The following is a 14,780-nucleotide window of genomic DNA, read 5'->3' as shown; positions in this document are numbered from 1 at the left end:
TTGACGTCTTCTTCCCAGTGCCAACCAGAGGGGATGGGGTCGACGCCATTCAGTGTAAAAGGAGGGCTTCTCATATCACACGACGCGAGCAAGTTTCAACGAGGTTTACTTTTTGTTTTTATATCTATATACTTTTGTTTATACTTCATAAATGTACTGTAGAATAAATAAATTGTTCGTCGATTTAATGAATGTCATTTTTTATTCCTTTTCTTGTCAATTAAGTTACAGGCATATATAGGTTTTTAAAGTGGATTAATTAGATAAAAATGGATTGAGAATATGGGTTAAGAGGTTCCCGGTAATCACTTTAGCACTGTTAAAGGCAGCGCGTCGAGGGGCTATTCACTAATGAAAATTTTCTTTTATGGCTGATTTTTATTTACGCTTTAAAAAAGGATAGGAATTCATTGGTGATTTAAAATTGATGGGGATTAATGCTTGCGTCTGGATTACGAGTAATCATCGAGGGGCTACTCACTAAAAACTTGTTAGCGATTTTAAACGGGATTGGGATTGTGGGAAACTTAGGGGCTACGTGTTGTTATTATTTTACTAGTTTATGAACGGATATTATTATTATTATTATTATTATTATTATTATTAAAAACATGATAAAATTCTGCTAGAAATTCGTGTAAGCAATAGATAGCTCATAAATTTCCGCTAGGGGCGCTGTATACGTAGTTACGTATTTACTGACACCTAAAACATGATAAAATTCTGCTAGACATTCGTGTAAGCATAGATAGCTCATAAATTGCCGCTAGGGGCGCTGTATACGTAGTTACGTATTTACTGACATCTAAAACATGATAAAATTCTGCTAGACATTCGTGTAAGCATAGATAGCTCATAAATTGCCGGTAGGGGCGCTGTATACGTAGTTACGTATTTACTGACATCTAAAACATGATAAAATTCTGCTAGACATTCGTGAAGCATAGATAGTTCATAAATTGCCGCTTGGGGCGCTATATACGTAGTTACGTATTTACTGACATCTAATACATGAAGAAATTTGCCGCTAGGGGCGCTGTATACGTTGTTACGTATTTACTGACATCTAATACATGAAGAAATTTGCCGCTAGGGGCGCTGTCTATAATATTATATAGGCCTAACGGTGTGTTCTCTTATTTGAATTAGCGCCCACGTCACACTTCGAAGCGCCCCCAACGGCGGAATTTATTATAAAACTCGGACGCCACTTATCCACGTTTCTTTTCTCTCTGCGCCGGCGACCAGTCAACATCGTTCCTTGATCAGCTCCTTGATCAGCTCCTCGTAATCCTGACTTTCGAAGGCAGTATTGGATGGAAAGCCACGTTTTACGCCGATGTTGGGACGTGACTCTAAGCTCTCCGCCATTGAATGTCCATTAGAACGTTGAAATCAACGCGAAATGTTAAGCCTAGTACGGTATGTGTAAGTCTTTCAATAATCCAAAGCCACCCAGCTAGCATTTTATTATTTTACTTAATTTTAAAGTTTAAATTATTTAGGTAGAGTTAATTGTTAGTTAATTATGTTATTGAAAATTAACTACAATATGAAGAAATTTCCAGACACGAGGTCAGTTAGACAAGGCTTAATTTATAAATCAAGTACTTGGGCTCATATTAGAGAAAATTAAATTCCTTATCTATTTTAAATAATAAACCTCGACTGTTTGCAAATTAGGTCTCATTTAACGGCGCGAAACTACATTACCTAAATGAGTAACGTATGGTTTAACGGGGCCAGATTAGGTTGCACTAGGCTAGGCTAAACCTTTTATAAAAATTTATCCGGGCCTGGCACTAAAATCTACGTTTTTACTTTATGCCGTCGTTTTAGTTTAAATTAACGAGGGTATTTTAGAATTATTACGCGTAAATTTTAGATTTGAGATTCTAAAATTTCATTCGTTGCAGTATTTAATTATTTTAGATAATGAACTACGGTCTATTTAATAAATTAAACGGTTTAAATTAATTAGGGTTAACTGTTAATAAGTTATCATTAATTATGGAGATTAAGTCAATTTAATAATTTTAAAATGAGCCACGAACGCGAAGTTAAGGCTTGAGATTATTAAATTATATTTACTGGGGGTTTCTTTAGTAACTGGGGCAAGTAGAAAATTATGCAGCTAAAATGATCACGTAGATAATAGTATGGACTGTGTTCAGATCTATGCAACATTGTACTAACAATAGTATTTGGACATAACGTTAACAAAGTTAATTTTGTCTGTTTTCCATCGAATAATATGAAAATGTGGGGAATATTTTTGATAATTCGAGGCAGAGTGTAATTCTGTAGCCAGTAAAGACAATTTTAACTCAATATTACGATAATTTTGGTTAATTTTTGCATTTCAAAATGTGTTTTTATCCTAACTTAGCTAGACCAAAATGGATATATATACTAAGCCAAATCATCTCCACGGCACCGAGCTCAGTATCCTAAGCTTGGAGCAGGTAAATCCTGCTGCTTCGAAATCGTGGCTTTAACGGTCTGGAGTGGACCGAAAGTTAATAACACACTTCAATTATGCCTACATTTAAGATTAGTGGAATAGTCAGAATTCATTACATGGCCTCTTTTTTTTCAGGGTTATTAGGGTCAAACACATTTAAAATCGAAAGTTAAATACACTGCCTATCTATCCTAACCTAGCCCAACCCAACGTTGTTTGGAGGTAAGATGATTATTTATGAGTATTAAAAGCCCGCCTCTTATCACGAACAATTTATTTGCAATTATATTTTGGAAAAGGTGTCAGCTAAGTAATTTGAGAATAGTTTGAAAAAGATGTCAGCTAACTATTAGGAGAATGTTTTGGAAAAGGTGGCAGCTAATTAATAGGAGAATATTTTGGAAAAGGTGGCAGCTAATTAATAGGAGAATATTTTGGAAAAGGTGGCAGCTAATTAATAGGAGAATATTTTGGAAAAGGTGGCAGCTAATTAATAGGAGAATATTTTGGAAAAGGTTGCAGCTAATTAATAGGAGAATATTTTGTAAAAGGTGAAAGCTAAATTTTAGGACAATATTTTGGAAAAGGTGGCAGCTAATTAGTAGGAGAATGTTTTGGAAAAGGTGGCAGCTAATTAAAAGGAGAATATTTAGGAAAAGGTAGCAGCTAGTTAAAAGGAGAATATTTAGGAAAAGGTAGCAGTTAATTAATAGCACAATATTTTGGAAAAGCTAGTATTTGTCGAAGAAGTGTTCAAACCAAGGACTTGAACATGCACCTATGCGAGTATTTATGGCGCCGTGCAGCAAGTGGAGATGAAGTGTTATTTCACTTTCTTAAATGTGTATGACCCTAATAACCCTGAAATAAAGAGGCCATGTAATGAAATCTGACTATTCCATTAATCTTAAATGTATGCATAATTTAAGTGTGTAATTAACTTTCGGTCCACTCCAGACCGTTAAAGCCTCGATTTCGAGGCAGCAGCATTTACCTGCTCCAAGCTTAGGATACTGAGCTCGGTGACGTGGAGATGATTTGGCTTAGTATATATATCCATTTTTGTCTAGCTAAGATAGGATCAAATTCATTTTGAAATGCAAAAATTAACCAAAATTATCGTTATATTGAGTTACAATTGTCTTTACTAGCTACAGAATTACATTCTGCCTCGAATTATCAAAAAATATTCCCCACATTTTCATTTTATTCGATGAAAAACAGACAAAATTAACTTTGTTAACGTTATGTCCAAATACTATTGTTAGTACAATGTTGCATAGATCTGAACACAGTCCATACTATTATCTACGTTAGTATATTAGCTTAATAATTTTCTAGTTGCCCCAGTTATTGAAGAACAGCCATTTACTGGAATATTTCACGTAGTTTTTTCTTACATTTTTTTAATCTTTGGTATTGTTTCCATGAGTTATTACTTATTATTTTGTTAGGACCTTAAGTAGCCGTTTAATTCTGATATGGAAATTGCCCAATATTTAGTGCAATTCTTACATTCTATTTATGGGAATATTTTACTTGGTTTTTTTCTTAAATTATTATTTTACTAGGCCCTTGAAGTAGCCCTTAAATTTGATTTAGCTTAATATTAGTATGATTTTTAAATTTTGTTTTTGGGAATATTTTAAAAAGATTTTCTTCAATAATTAACGGAAACAAAACCATAGCTTAAAATTATTTTTTGTTAGGCCCCTCAAATTCTTATTAATATTTGTTAAAAATATATTTTCATTTTCAGACGCGATGACGTTCTTGGATATTCTGTTGCTGGTCATTCGGAGAAGTTTCCTGGCAGATGATTTCAACCTTTGTTAGAGACGCTCATTCCAGATCACATCTTCCTTGGATTTGGGATACAAGATGTTTCCAACCTGTGGTGGCCATGCAATCATTCTCTACAAAGATGCGATGAACATCAACGATCTAGAAAATTCAAATTACTACTACTTAATTTCTTTTTACACGTTCAAACTTCAATTTACGGGACACTTTATTTTATTTTTTGTTGAAAATTTTTGTAAACACCTTATTTTTTTCCTTTTTGTTCAATAAATTATGTCTTGAACCACTTTTTTTGTTTTCTTAAAAATTATTTGATTAAGAGGGAAGGTTTGAATTTTTTAGCTCTAAACAAATAGCCTATTTTGAGGACCATATTTTAAGCTTCTTTTAGCTTATATCAAAAATAAAACGATCAAATTGTTTTAAAAAGGAAAAAAAACAAGCATAAATTGTTTCAAAAAGTAAAAAAAAAGCCTAAAAAAGGGTCCCAAAATACTACCCTAAGTCCAGACCCTAAAAATTTCAAGCCATCCCCAATATCGAAACTTTTTTAAGAAAACAAAGAACGTGAGGCAAGGTAAAATTTTTTTATTGAGAAAAAAACAATTAAGGTGTTTACAAAAATTTTCTACAAAAAAAATTTACAGCGTTCCATAAATCAAAATTTCACCGCGCAAAATTAAATGGGGTAGGCTAGTTACCGATTAAATGTAAGAATAAAATTAAGTTAATTGGCGGAAAAACTTCACGGTCCAATCAGTTTGAAGGCCTCGTGTTTCGCAAATCCAAGAAAGATGTCATCTGGATTGGGGGTCCTTAACATCGGATGAACTTCCAAGTCTATTTGATAACTTCTCTGAATGACCAGCAAGGCAGCAACAGCTTATCCAAGAAAATCATTCGCGTCTATAAATTAAAATAAATTAATTACAAATATTAAGGCAATGCCTAATTTTAAAATAAGTGCTACTTTAAGCCTAACAAAATAATAATTTACCGAAATAATCCCATATATTTAAATAATTAACGAAATAATGGCGATAAATTGCTAAGAACTTTTTTTAATAATCTAAGTTAAATTTCTTAAGCCTTGTTCAAATGTCTTAACCTCGTGGTCGTGGTTTATTTAATTGTAATTCAAAATTATTATTTAATAGTCTGAATTTACGTAAATAATAATAATTAACTGCCTGTTTCATTAAAACTACTTAATTTATTAAGACAATAAGCTATTTAAAAAAGGCTTACATTTGCTGCGCATTAACAAGTTTGTTCATTCCAACATGACCTCGCTGAATCGATTCCACAAGAACATTCAATGGCGGAAAAGAGCTCTAGATTCTGGATTTATTCCTTGACGGCGAAAAGAAAAATGGCTGATCGTCGGCGAAAGGCCTGATTTCCAAGTGCTGAGCAGGAAACGATCTTGACTCCACGATGCCAATCAAAGAAAGAAATTTCGGTCGGTTACTCTGGAACAAAGTTCTCTCCCGCAAGATTTACACCCTCAAGACGTTAAAAGCAGACGACACTAATTGGTGTAAATTCAACTAATGGCGTTTTCCTTTGGTCAGATTTTTTACTGCCGGAGGCGCTCGAAAAACCTTTGCGTATTCCAATGGTTTAAGCTCAGTAGTGATGAGACGCTGTGCGTGCTCCATTGGTAAAATTAGCCTTGAACTCCCAGCGCCATGCCAGCACTACTGACTTGCCAACACGGCAATAATAATTCGAAACATGGCGCTTAAAAAGTCCATTGGAATACAATTTCATGGGCTATCGTTTCATAATTATCGTCTGCTCGAACGTCGGCATGCTAAGTAGTGATGTAATCAACGCGGAGCGATCGTGAAATTATCAGGCATATTCATGTCCCTAGAAAAAATGTAGATGGCGTTGGTAAAGCCTAGGCCCAGTTGGATATCCCAAAGGTCGAAAAGCAAAGTGGGTGTGGCAAAGTGCATTAAAAATGATCAAAGAACGGCACTGCGCAAGCTCCAAATTGAGTAGAACTGAACTAAACTACTTTTCGGAAGGGAAATTCGGCTTTCACGATTTTGTTCCGGCAATTAGGGCGATGGGAATGTGACATTTTTCCAATGGAATATGCATACTACAACATTTATTGTGTCGTCACGATCACGTGATCGTAACACCAATGGATTTACATGGCAAACTTGCATTTATCGGTTCATGATTCGAATTTTACACCCTACCAATGGAGTACGCAGCGTTTACTAGTATAATACCTAGCTTCTCCTGAGCACAGCTATTTCCTACCTAAGTCAGACGAAAAGAGTGTTCCATTGGACAATGAAAAAATTTGTCACTTTCATGGGAATGTTCCATTGACATTTGCGATTGTCAATAATTTGTTTGATCCGGTAGCAGCATAGCGTCAAATTCGGATTTTTTGCCGCCTGAGGCAGCAACGGAAAACTGGCCCAAAGGAAAACGCCATTAGTAATAATACCGTTTTTCCGTTGGCCTATTCCATGGAGTAATTTTCATGGAGCGAGAAGGAAACTTTCTTTAAAATTCCATAAAATATGGTGACTCCTACAATAATGCTCCATACCTTCCATTGTCCTTTTCCATGGAGTAATTTTTATGGAGCGAAAATGAAAGTTTCCCTAAAATTTGGTGTCTCTTATAATATTGCTCCATACCTCCATGGAGTAATTTCCTTGGAGCGAAAATTACTTTCGCTCCAAGGAAATTACTCCATGGAAAAGGACAATGGAAGGTATGGAGCATTATTGTAGGAGTCACCAAATTTTATGGAATTTTAAAGAAAGTTTCCTTCTCGCTCCATGAAAATTACTCCATGGAATAGGCCAACGGAAAAACGGTATTATTACTTAGTTGAATTTACACCAATTAGTGTCGTCTGCTTTTAACGTCTTGAGGGTGTAAATCTTGCGGGAGAGAACTTTGTTCCAGAGTAACCGACCGAAATTTCTTTCTTTGATTGGCATCGTGGAGTCAAGATCGTTTCCTGCTCAGCACTTGGAAATCAGGCCTTTCGCCGACGATCAGCCATTTTTCTTTTCGCCGTCAAGGAATAAATCCAGAATCTAGAGCTCTTTTCCGCCATTGAATGTTCTTGTGGAATCGATTCAGCGAGGTCATGTTGGAATGAACAAACTTGTTAATGCGCAGCAAATGTAAGCCTTTTTTAAATAGCTTATTGTCTTAATAAATTAAGTAGTTTTAATGAAACAGGCAGTTAATTATTATTATTTACGTAAATTCAGACTATTAAATAATAATTTTGAATTACAATTAAATAAACCACGACCACGAGGTTAAGACATTTGAACAAGGCTTAAGAAATTTAACTTAGATTATTAAAAAAAATTCTTAGCAATTTATCGCCATTATTTCGTTAATTATTTAAATATATGGGATTATTTCGGTAAATTATTATTTTGTTAGGCTTAAAGTAGCACTTATTTTAAAATTAGGCATTGCCTTAATATTTGTAATTAATTTATTTTAATTTATAGATGCGAATGATTTTCTTGGATAAGCTGTTGCTGGTCATTCAGAGAAGTTATCAAATAGACTTGGAAGTTCATCCGATGTTAAGGACCCCCAATCCAGATGACATCTTTCTTGGATTTGCGAAACACGAGGCCTTCAAACTGATTGGACCGTGAAGTTTTTCCGCCAATTAACTTAATTTTATTCTTACATTTAATCGGTAACTAGCCTACCCCATTTAATTTTGCGCGGTGAAATTTTGATTTATGGAACGCTTTAAATTTTTTTTTGTAGAAAATTTTTGTAAACACCTTAATTGTTTTTTTCTCAATAAAAAATTTTACCTTGCCTCACGTTCTTTGTTTTCTTAAAAAAGTTTCGATATTGGGGATGGCTTGAATTTTTTAGGGTCTGGACTTGTAGTATTTTGGGACCTTTTTTTAGGCTTTTTTTTACTTTTTAAAACAATTTAAGCTTGTTTTTTTCCTTTTTAAAACAATTTGATCGTTTTATTTTTGATATAAGCTAAAAGAAGCTTAAAATAGGGTCCTCAAAAAATAGGCTATCTGTTTAGAGCTAAAAAATTCAAACCTTCCCTCTTAATCAAATAATTTTTAAGAAAACAAAAAAAGTGGTTCAAGACATAATTTATTGAACAAAAAGGAAAAAAATAAGGTGTTTACAAAAATTTTCAACAAAAAATAAAATAAAGTGTCCCGTAAATTGAAGTTTGTACGTGTAAAAAGAAATTAAGTAGTAGTAATTTGAATTTTCAAGATCGTTGATGTTCATCGCATCTTTGTAGAGAATGATTGCATGGCCACCACAGGTTGGAAACATCTTGTATCCCAAATCCAAGGAAGATGCCATCTGGAATGAGCGTCTCTAACAAAGGTTGAAATCATCTGCCAGGAAACTTCTCCGAATGACCAGCAACAGAATATCCAAGAACGTCATCGCGTCTAAAAATGAAAATATATTTATAACAAATATTAATAAGAATTTGAGGGGCCTAACAAAAAATAATTTTAAGCTATGGTTTTGTTTCCGTTAATTATTGAAGAAAATCTTTTTAAAATATTCCCAAAAACAAAATTTAAAAATCATACTAATATTAAGCTAAATCAGAATTAAGGGCTACTTCAAGGGCCTAGTAAAATAATAATTTAAGAAAAAAACCAAGTAAAATATTCCCATAAATAGAATGTAAGAATTGCACTAAATATTGGGCAATTTCCATATCAGAATTAAACGGCTACTTAAGGTCCTAACAAAATAATAAGTAATAACTCACGGAAACAATACCAAAGATTAAAAAAATGTAAGAAAAAACTACGTGAAATATTCCCGTAAATATAATTTAATAATCTCAAGCCTTAACTTCGCGTTCGTGGCTCATTTTAAAATTATTAAATTGACTTAATCTCCATAATTAATGACAACTTATTAACAGTTAACCCTAATTAATTTAAACCGTTTAATTTATTAAATAGACCGTGGTTCATTATCTAAAATAATTAAATACTGCAACGAATGAAATTTTAGAATCTCAAATCTAAAATTTACGCGTAATAATTCTAAAATACCCTCGTTAATTTAAACTAAAACGACGGCATAAAGTAAAAACGTAGATTTTAGTGCCAGGCCCGGATAAATTTTTATAAAAGGTTTAGCCTAGCCTAGTGCAACCTAATCTGGCCCCGTTAAACCATACGTTACTCATTTAGGTAATGTAGTTTCGCGCCGTTAAATGAGACCTAATTTGCAAACAGTCGAGGTTTATTATTTAAAATAGATAAGGAATTTAATTTTCTCTAATATGAGCCCAAGTACTTGATTTATAAATTAAGCCTTGTCTAACTGACCTCGTGTCTGGAAATTTCTTCATATTGTAGTTAATTTTCAATAAATAAACATAATTAACTAACAATTAACTCTACCTAAATAATTTAAACTTTAAAATTAAATAAAATAATAAAATGCTAGCTGGGTGGCTTTGGATTATTGAAAGACTTACACATACCGTACTAGGCTTAACATTTCGCGTTGATTTCAACGTTCTAATGGACATTCAATGGCGGAGAGCTTAGAGTCACGTCCCAACATCGGCGTAAAACGTGGCTTTCCATCCAATACTGCCTTCGAAAGTCAGGATTACGAGGAGCTGATCAAGGAGCTGATCAAGGAACGATGTTGACTGGTCGCCGGCGCAGAGAGAAAAAAAACCTGGACAAGTGGCGTCCGAGTTTTATAATAAATTCCGCCGTTGGGGGCGCTTCGAAGTGTGACGTGGGCGCTAATTCAAATAAGAGAACACACCGTTAGGCCTATATAATATTATAGACAGCGCCCCTAGCGGCAAATTTCTTCATGTATTAGATGTCAGTAAATACGTAACAACGTATACAGCGCCCCTAGCGGCAAATTTCTTCATGTATTAGATGTCAGTAAATATGTAACGACGTATACAGCGCCCCTAGCGGCAATTTATGAGCTATCTATGCTTACACGAATTTCTAGCAGAATTTTATCATGTTTTAGATGTCAGTAAATACGTAACTACGTATACAGCGCCCCTAGCGGAAATTTATGAGCTATCTATTGCTTACACGAATTTCTAGCAGAATTTTATCATGTTTTTAATAATAATAATAATAATAATAATAATAATATCCGTTCATAAACTAGTAAAATAATAACAACACGTAGCCCCTAAGTTTCCCACAATCCCAATCCCGTTTAAAATCGCTAACAAGTTTTTAGTGAGTAGCCCCTCGATGATTACTCGTAATCCAGACGCAAGCATTAATCCCCATCAATTTTAAATCACCAATGAATTCCTATCCTTTTTTAAAGCGTAAATAAAAATCAGCGATAAAAGAAAATTTTCATTAGTGAATAGCCCCTCGACGCGCTGCTTTTAACAGTGCTAAAGTGATTACCGGGAACCTCTTAACCCATATTCCCAATCCATTTTTATCTAATTAATCCACTTTAAAAACCTATATATGCCTGTAACTTAATTGACAAGAAAAGGAATAAAAAATGACATTCATTAAATCGACGAACAATTTATTTATTCTATAGTACATTTATGAAGTATAAACAAAAGTATATAGATATAAAAACAAAAAGTAAACTTCGTTGAAACTTGCTCGCGTCGTGTGATATGAGAAGCCCTCCTTTTACACTGAATGGCGTCGACCCCGTCCCCTCTGCTTGGCACTGGGAAGAAGACGTCAATAAGCTCATGATGCTGCAGATGGTTGTATTTTTCTTTGAAATTAGAAAAGTTCATTTTTAACTCATTATCGTCATAAACACTAGTATTAATACTTGGAATGCTTTAATTAGCAATTTAATTTTAAACTGAAACTCAGTAACAAATATCATAAGTTAAAGGGACTGTTCGACCCTCCCCCTTCTTCTTTTATACCCAACCGCAAAGCTAAGTTCTGTGAGGATGACCGTCGTTTTCCCCACGGTTCGGACAGCCCCTTTAATATCCTGAGAGGTGTAAGACTCGACGCGTACTCGAAACCATCTCTCTTGTTAGTTTAAAGAATTAACTAACCCACAATCCGAACAACTAAGATACAGATTTTTAGCGATATTTGAGAAACCAAATAATTTAAATTTTAAGCTAAATCCTGTATGGTACCCGTGTTTTTTCTCCAAGGAAAATAGTAATCTGTGGAAAATAGCTATAGGTAATATAACGGTACCAGTTTTAGCTTCAAGATTGTACAACCTTAGTCCTAAATGTCCATTCTCTGAGAAAAAGAAAGGGAATATAAACATATTTTTTAACTGTGGAATAACGCAGAGATTTCTAACTAATATCATAACTTTTATAGAATATTTTAGCCCAAACACAATAAAACAGCTTAGACACACAATAAAACCGTTTAAAAACAATAAAACAGCTTAAATACAGAATAAAACTGCATAAAAACACAATAAAACAGCATAAAAACAAAATTTAAACAGCATAAACCACAATAAAAAAGCATAGGACTTAATAAAACAGCACAAATTACAATAAAACAGCTCAATAACACATAAAACAGCATAAAAACACAATAAAACAGCTCAAAAACACATAAAACAGCATAAAAACACAATAAATCTGCATATATCACAATAAAACAGCTTAGACATACAATAAAACAGCATAAAACACAATAAAAGAGCATAAAACACAAAAAGACAGCATAAAACAAAATAAAATAGCAAAGAACACCATAAACCACAATAAAACGACAAAAAAACACAGTAACACAACATAAAACACATTAAAACAGTATTAAAACACATTAAAACAGTATAAAAACACATTAAAACAGTATTAAAACACATTAAAACAGTATTAAAACACATTAAAACAGTACTAAAACACATTAAAACAGTATAAAAACACATTAAAACAGTATTAAAACACATTAAAACAGTATTAAAACACATTAAAACAGTACTAAAACACATTAAAACAGTATTAAAACACATTAAAACAGTATTAAAACACATTAAAACAGTATTAAAACACATTAAAACGACATAAAACACAATAAAACAGCAGAAAAAAACAATAAAATAGCATAAATCACAATAAAACAGCATAAATCACAATAAAACACCTTAAAGACACAATAAAAGAGCAAAAATACACAATAAACCACATAGACACATACTTAACAGCATAAAAACACAATTAAACAGCATAAAACACAAAGAAACAGCATAGAACACAATAAAACAGCATAAAACACAGTACAATAGCATAAAACAACATAAAAACAGCATGAACACTCATTAAACAGCATGAAAACACAATATAACAGCACAAACACAGAATAAAACAGCATAAACACACAATAAAACAGCTTAGACACAGCAGCTCCCTCCCCTTTTCCCGGGCCCTCCCTCGCGAGCTCCCTCCCCCTTTCCCGGGCCGTTTATCCATTACTCACGTCGTTCTCGAACTAAGTCTCAGTACGTCTCTTGAATTACAAAACGGGTGGTGTCATATTTGTAACATATAGCTTATAAACTTATGGTCAAAATTAAAGCTGGCTTCCAACTCCACCAAATGAATAGGGAAAGTGTAAATGCCATAGCCGACCGAATCCAAAACTAACCCAATCCAGCCGCTTTCCTTATTTAATAAAAACATATTTCCACCCTTTCTCTACCGCAACTCACTTCAGCAACATTTTGCTAAAGCCTTCCGTCTCCTACCAAAATCGAGACGTTCCCTTGGATTTTGTTTAAGGCGTTTGCAATCTTCTACCTTACCTTCATCCCATTTTCGAGAACACATGATCGAATCCACTTCTTCATTCATAACTTCCTTTGCATTACGTTAACAGCCCACTCGTCCTAATTTCTTTCTTACACCTAAGCAAAAGTATATCAATATTTTGTTAGTACATATTACGCCAGATAAATTATTGATAATAAATATCCCTTCCCTCCACCTAGATTAATTTACACTGCGATAAAATACTTTTATTCACACAACTTACAAAATTTTGACTTATCTTAGATGCTGTTCAAATTCATTTAAGCCGCCATGCAATCGTAATTGCGTGTTCATAACCTTCATCTCCTACTATTATTAATAATCCATTTTTACAATTTATTTTTTTACAAATTTCATATATAACGCTGTATAAATTTCATTTTTACACAATTGATTATAAACTGTCAAATATACATATTATATACCTCGCAACAAATACACTTATTTCATTATAATATCAATAATGAGACCCAACTATACACACAAAGCTGATGCTTGCTCAATAATAATAACAATAATGCACACACTACCAACAAACATTGACATAAACCTCTCCATTCCAATATATTTCTTTTCCCGATTCTTTCTATCATTTCCTATCGCCAACGTTTTCTTTTCAATCGACTCTAATCAAGTCAACTAATAAGACTAATTTTAAAAATAAAGAGAATCAACATGGATATAAATCAAAACTATTTATTTGGGTGTAAATAATCCCTGAACAAATACAGAGAGCTTTCGGCTCGTGAGCCTTTATCAATCTTGATTGATAAAGGCTCTTTAGTCTTATTGTTTAAAATACCATGGACATCAAAAGTTTTAATATTTACAAGTCAACTAATGTTCATTCGTCAAAGATGCTCTGCTCCTATTGTAAAGCGAACGATCACCTGAAATCAAAGACACCAAAAATGATTCATCCGTCTGCTCGAGTCAGTTCACAATTGAAACTGATGTATTTAGTTACACATAGTCTCTTTTCACTTTTGAGTTTTGCGCTTCAAAGCTGCGTTTCATCTTCGCCCATCAGACACCGTTCGTTAGTTTTCGATACCTTACTGCTACTTACGAAGCCTCGTTAAACGTTCAGCAAAAATAACCAAACGTTTACTTTCCTAAACAAGTTTTAGTCAAAAGTCCAAATTTAGAGTAAGTTTGGCTTAATAATAATAATATTCAATACCAATTAAAAATTGAAAACCGGAACTGAAATTGGCTCCGTCAACGACCCTTCGATCCGTTTCCTAAAGATAACGATCATTTGTACACCAAGGGACACCAAAATACACCAAAATTAATCATCCGTCTGTATGACGTCGCTTCACAACTGAAAGCGGTGAAAGAATGATAATTATACATTTTATTGTCTCACTTTTGAGCGTCACAACTGCATTTCGTCTTCTCCCAATGGTCACCGTTCGTCAATTTGCGATACCTAACCATATAAGTTAAAAATATTAAACATCAACCAACTGTTTACTTTCCTAAACAAATTATTAGTCCCCATTTAGAGTAAGCTTAGCGCACTCACTCTCGCATTCGTAACAACAACGAAAATATGCTTATAACTAAACCTTACTCAAACTTTACAACGTCGTCAACATCCACGTTTTTCGCTACAACTGAAAACCAAAATAATTATCGCAATGATATATTGTAATATTTTTCATCTTTGAAAATAACTTTTGTAATATTTTTTGTTGTTGAAATAAATGAATATTGATT

Source organism: Phalangium opilio, unplaced genomic scaffold (assembly GCF_054372755.1).
Source record: "Phalangium opilio isolate 3A_F unplaced genomic scaffold, DU_Popi_V2 ptg000013l_1, whole genome shotgun sequence".
Classification (NCBI taxonomy): domain Eukaryota; kingdom Metazoa; phylum Arthropoda; class Arachnida; order Opiliones; family Phalangiidae; genus Phalangium; species Phalangium opilio.
Note: the sequence above shows the minus strand (reverse complement) of the source record.